Genomic DNA, 6,870 nt, shown 5'->3' with positions numbered 1-6,870 from the left:
AAACAAGAGAAATGTTTTTGTAAACTGTACCTATGTTTTCATTCTTTTTCCTAAGAGGGACTTCTCCTTGCTGTCCCTCTGCTCTGACCAATGTGATTGAAAGGATTTGTCTTTGTTCCACCAACCAAATTGGTCTGTGTGAAATAGTATAAATAGCATATGTGGGATTTTGATGTCTTTAAATGTAAATCAACTCCTTTATTTCCCATCTCTTTCCAAGGCCAGATCTCCAGAAATGGGAACATTTTTGCCCCCAGTCCCCACCGTGCCTCATGTGCTTTTCCTCACTCTCATCACTTGATAAAACATCCCAAAAATAAATAAAAAAAAGTCATTTTCAGCCTTCTGAAACTGAAAGTCTGTGTCATTGTGGTTAAAACAACATCAGCTGCCAAGGCCAGGCTGGACACTGGGGCTGGAGCAGCCTGGGACAGTGGCAGGTGTCCCTGGGGTGGCACTGGATCATTTTAAGATCCTCCCAACCCAAACCTCTCCATAATTCTATATTTTTTCCCCAATAATTGGGAAAATCCATGTGCAGGGCTGAGGGGATTTGGGGTCTGTGCTGGCAGGAGCTGCCTCTCCCCAGAGCAGCTCAGGGAACTTTGCAGAGCTCAGCTCCAGAGCTCTCCAACGCCACCAATCCATGAACAATAACAGCAAAAAAAAGAATCCAGGATTATTATTTTTTTTTTTTTTTGAAAGCGTTGCAGCCTTCCCTTGAAAAACGACTGTTATTTATTCGATGGTCCCCCGAAGATTCCTTTGTCACGGGCTGTTGTGTAAATTTGTGTTCAGACAATTCCCGAAAATGTTGAATTATTCACTTGATTGGCCTTAATGTCTCCTGCTGAAACACCTCAATATGCCGCGATTATTATCGATGCACGGCCGGGGCTAATGAAAAGTGTGGCAAAAAAAAAAAAAAATAAAATAATAACTGCAGCTGGAATTTCAGACGGGGAGAGGATAATTTCCTAACTGCTCAAAACGTTAGTAGTTAAGAAAGTTAAGATAAGGGTAATAAAGCCTCGCGCTTCAGGGGCTTTGCAAACGGGGTTAGGAAGTAATTATTTTAAATTCTTTTTTTTTTTTTTTTTTTTTCAGCGTTATGTAATTTAAGTCTCGTTAATAAAAGACCCAGTTTTGAAAGGCAGTGAAAGATGGAGCTGGGGAGCACAGGAGAATTTAAAATGGAGAAGCGAGTCCTCAGCCTGCTTCAATGCTCTCCAAAAGCACCCTCCAGACACTTATTTGCATTTTCTAACTCCTGTGATAAAATATTTTTTTCTTCCCCAAATGTTGGTGTGTTGGAACTCTGGTATTTCCCTGCCATGGAGGAGCATTCCCTCGTTCTCCTGGCATCCCAAAGCTCCCCTGAAACTATAAATAATAAATATAAATAATAAATAATAATAAAAATAATAAAGAATAAATATCATTATTCATTATATTATTTATTATATTACTATATATTTATATATACTATATATCATATTATATATTTTATATATTTATTATATTATTATGTATTTTATATACTATATATAAAATTATATATATTATATATAATTATATTATGCTATTATTAATTATATTATATTAATTATTATATAATTATCAATTATATTATATATTATATATATTTATATATAATTAGTATATATATAAATATATTATATATATTTATATATACTATATATAAAATTAAAATAATATTATTATATTATTATGTATTTATATATACTATATATAAAATTATATATATTACATATAATTATATTATGTTATTATTAATTATATTATATTAATTATTATATAATTATCAATTATATTATATCTTTTATATATATAATTAATACATATAAATATATAATATATATTTATATATACTATATATAAAATTAAAATAATATTATTATATTATTACGTATTTATATATACTATATATAAATTTATATATTTTACATATTTTATATATTTATTATATTATTATATATTTATTATATTATTTATCAATAAATATTATTATTTATTATAATAATATAATAAATAAACCAAATTCCGCTGCTCCCTGCCCCGGCCAGCTCAGCTGTGTCCTCCCCATCCCCGGGCTGTGGGGAGCCTGGAGGAGCCACAGGTTTGTCCCCATCCCCAGGGCACTCCAGAGGAGCAATAAAACCAAACCAAGGGGCTGAAGTCACTCCTGAGGGTGCTCAGAGCGCCCTGAAAAGCAAAAGGCCACCCCTGCCCAGCTGCAGTTTGGACAAGCCAGTCCTCAATGCAGTTGGAAGGGTTTTGTGGAGAAATAAAAATAGCTGGGAAGGAAGAGGAGGAAGCTGCCGGCCCCGAGCAGCTTCCTGAGCGTTTCCAGCTCAATGGGGTTTGATTGCTCCACACCTGCCCGCTCCTCCCAGGCTGAGGCAGGAAAAATAATCTCCCCTGATATGCAAATCCAGCAAATCTCAGCGCAGCCGAGGAGAGCGAGAAATAAATCTGCAAATCTGAGCCACCAACCCCGAACCGTTCCTGGAGAGAGATTTGACTGATCTCCCCCTTTTCCCCTGGCTCAGCAGTGAGGGAATGAAGGATTCTCATTCCTTTTGCAACATCTTGGAAAATATATATATGAGCGACTTCTGTGCCATTGTGGAGTAATCAGAGGATTCCCAGCAAAGTTCCAACCCCAAATGTTTTGGGATGAGTGCTCCTTCACAAGGATGCCCCACTTCCACCAGGAAAGCTCCCCAGATCCAGAAAACCAAAGAGTTCCCTCAGATTGGGCTCAAATCCCACAATTGGGGCTGTTCTGCCGTGAGCACCATTCCCCAGCCCCTGTTTTTTTTAAGGGGTTTTATTTTTATGGATAACTAGAATAAATGCAACATTGGGAAGGGAGAGACTTCACGGGAAGGTTGGAAAGCCAGAACCGTGTCACAAAAATGTGGCTCCAGTTCCTGAAGGGAATCTGCTCTGGTTTGTGTCCCCTCCTTAAGGAAAAGCTGCTGCCTTGGGGGAATCAGGAATGGGGAGAGATGGGCTGGGAGAACCCGCTGGGTTTGTGTCCTGGGCTGTGGTGTCGGATGTGCACACAGTATTTATCCCATCCCCATCCCCATGAGCTGCTGGAACCAGGTGGGGCAGTGTTTTCCCAGGCCCCTCCTTTGGGCTCTTCTGCTCATGGCCCATCAATGCCTTGCCCAGGACTCACAGGGAACTCCCTCCAGGAGCTCTCTCTGTTTAATGGGCCATCAAGGAGCCACTGCACGACTCCTCATCCCATTGGGAGATGCTCCCAATGCCCAGGGGGAGGAGCCAAGCATTCCCACCTGGAGAGAATCTGGGATTTGGGACAGGACAAGCAGCCCTGAGCCACTGGATTCCCAGAGGAGCAGAGCTCCCAGACCTTTCTGTGGGATCACTGCTTCAGGAAGAGCCCCTCACCTGGACTGCTCCCCCCACCCTGCTCAGGGTGTGTTCTGACTCTGGCAGTGCTCCTTTGTGTTATTGCATTGATTTTATTGTATTTTACCTTTTTACCTTTCTTCTTATTAAATTGTATTTCTGACTTGGGGCCTCTCACTCGTTTTTCTTTCAAACCACGACAGGGAGGAATCTGCATCAATTAGCAGCAGCTCCCTGTGACATTCCCTGGTGCTCTCCTGGGGCGTTGGAGCCCGCAGGGAGCACAGACTTGGTTTAAATTTTTTTTCATTCCACTCCCTCCAAGATGTTTTTTATCTCCCGAGGAGGTTCCAGCAGCTGACGGGGAGATTTTTTTGTCTCCTTTGTGTTTGTGCCATCTGCCCATCACCGTCCTCCAGGGCTCGGGCTCATCCCTCCCACCTTCCTTTGGAGCCGAGCAGGGCAGAGAAAGGGGAAAAGCTGGAGAAAAATGAACCAGCCCCAGGAAATGGCTGGGCTTGGATAAAATCGGGGTTAAAACCCACCTGGGGAAGGGGCTGATGCTGCAAGAGAGGGAAATGCAGGAGCTGGAGAAGCCTCAGCACCCAGAGCTGCTCTGCTCAGGCTTCCAGCAGGGGTTTCCAGGGCAATTTCTGGAAATATTCCAGCCACAGGATGGTTTGGGTTGGAAAAGACCTTCAAGATCCCCAAGGTGAGCCATGAACCAGCACGAGCACCAAGCCAAGCCCTGGAGGGCCACATCCACTCATTTCTGGGACATTTCCAGGGATGGGGACTCCACCACTGCCCTGGGCAGCTCCTTCCATGAAGAAATTTTCCTGATATCCAACCTGAATGGAGACCAGGAGCAAAGAGACGGGGAGAGAAATGAAACCCAAGTGTTTCTCTCCCATTTCACTCTGGAATGGCGGCTCAGTTCCCTCGGGCTCAGGGAATTCCTGGATTCATCCCAAGGCTTTCCCACCTCCCAGTGTCCTGTTGGGATCTCTCTGCCAGGATCCCCCCACTCAAAGGACAAACCCAGAGCTGCGGTGTTGTCCCTCAAATCACAAAAACTGCCAAAAAAAATCTCATATTTTGTCCAGCTCAGCCCATTCCCAGTGGGTTTTCCATCCTCTCTGGGTCTGAGGCAGTTTCGGGAGCAGCAGGAGAAGAAAGGCAGGAGCTGCTGTGGAGGAAATTGTTAAAATTGTAAAAAAACCAATTGTTAAATTGTTGAGTTGTCGGTGAGAGCTGGATTTTACCAGCTCCCACTGGGCTCCCGTGGTGCCTCCAGGATTTGTCAGGCTGGAGCACCAGGGTCAGGAATGAACAAAGATCAGGAATGCACCAGGATCAGGAATTCTGCAGTCCCAGGGACTCCGGAGCTTTACAACATAACAAAAAGTTTAAAAAATATAGAAATATTCAGGCCAAGCAGCACTTGCCAGCTGTGGTCTCTGAAATCAGTTATTGACCCGGGCTGTGTTCATCTCTCAGAGCTCGTGGGCCATTTTAATTGCTTTTTATTTTATTTTATTTTATTTTTTTGCCTTTCCCTTCAACAAAATAGAAGAAAACACAAACTTTTTTTCTCTTTCATTCTTCGTTCAGTGGGGTGTCAGGAGAATTTTCACAAGGAGGTGGTGCCAAAATCCATCCATGCAGGAGAAGAAGGAGAGCAGGGAGGGAGATGGGTTGGAAATGGCCTTAAATCCCATGGACATGAAATCCCAGAGTCCCCATCTGCCCCAAGCCCTGCCCAACCCGGCCAAGAACAATTAATTTTTTAATAACAAAAAAATTTTAATCTTTCACCTGAATCTTTAAAGTTGTATCATTTAGGGCGAGATCACAAAGTCACTCAGAATTGTTGGGTTTTTTTGGGTATTTTTAAAACTGAAAATAAAATCTCTTTTCTGAAGATTTTTTTTTTTTTTTAACAGAGAAAAATCACATTTTTCTCTGGTTTGGGCAGAAAGTTATTGCTCTGCAGCAGTGCCAGTGCCTTGATTCAGCTCCCAGTGACAGCAGCTCCTCAATTGGCTCCTGAAACTCCTGGTTCGAAATGAAAGCTCCAGATGCTTCCCTCGGAGTGGAAAATAAATTCTCTGAGTTAAAGAAACAACACCACTCCCATGCAGGGCACCGATTGGAAAAGATTCGTGATGGATTTGCTGGAAACTTCTTTCCTTGCAGAGCCAGAGGTGTCTGGGGGAGAGAAAATCAACTCTGCCCAGCCCCAGAGCTGTGTGGGGCCAGGGGAAATGAGGATGGGAAAGATTGATGCGCTCAGAAAGTGCTGCACGAGGAGAAAATGAACTTTTGGGAGGAGAAAATGAACTTTTAAGAGGGTGGCAGAACTCCTTAAATGCACCCCTGAGATGGTCACCCCGGGCTCCAGGAGTTTCTCTGTCCCTGCTGGTTCCCCTCTCCACTCCCATCATCTCCCTGCCCCTCCTGCCCCCTCTGCTGCTCCTCTGAGCTCCACAATTTGGGAATCTCCAGCTCTTCCATCACCAGGCTGGGAGCAGCAGGCACGGTTTGATTATCACACCCAGGCCTGGCCTTCAAACAGATCAATTCTGTTGCTGAGCCTGTCTGGAGACAATAAATGAGTTTTAGTAAATAAACCTGAGGTTTTTCTGTTTGCTTTGTGGCCCCATGTGGGCAGGGCTGGGGAAGGGAAGCTCTCAGCACACAGAGCACTCTGAGGCTGATTTTTTTGATGAAAAGGCCACTTTTGTTTTGTTTTTTTTAATCAATATCTAACATGAAAGTCCCCCCTTTGAAATCAAATTGTACACGGTGGTCCCTCGGGGCTAATTATCAGCTGCTCATCTGGATGTTATCTTCTGGAGAGGCTGAGGAAGGAGAAAATGCTAAGTCAAGGCGGTGGATTAAAAATATCCACATCATTTATCTGCCAGAGAGACGAGGGTTTGAAGTCTGGTTAATGAACACAAACCCTCCTGCCTCTCTGCTAAGGACCACTGCTTTCAGCGGAGTCAGGTGCACTTATTGCTGATCAGAAAAATGGGTTTCCCAGCCCAAAATAGTTCTGAGAATCTTCAAGGTGCTCCTGCTTTGAAGGTGAAAAAAAAAGCAAAAAATCTTTCCGTTTTTATGACTCCATCCTCCGGAATCACAGTGCGGATGGAGAACGTGGAGCGTTCCCTAAATACATAATTCCAGCGTTTGTTAATGGAAATGAATATTTCCAGCAGTTACATGGAAATAAGGAATATAAAATATCCCCACTGTCAGCACTGCACTCAAAGGATCTCGGGTAAGTGGCGATGGCAGAGCTCTTTTCTAAAAACACAGAATATTTCATGGGGTTAATTAATTATAATTGTGTTTGGCTGGTGCTGGAGAGCTGGTGAAACGCTGCACACATAAAAAATACCAAAAAGAAACTGGATTTTGGAGAAGGGTCTTTAACCAGGGATGTTTCCTTTGTCC

Source organism: Zosterops lateralis (genome assembly GCF_965231275.1).
Source record: "Zosterops lateralis genome assembly, chromosome: 28".
In the NCBI taxonomy this organism is placed as follows: domain Eukaryota; kingdom Metazoa; phylum Chordata; class Aves; order Passeriformes; family Zosteropidae; genus Zosterops; species Zosterops lateralis.
This window is presented reverse-complemented; position numbering follows the sequence as displayed.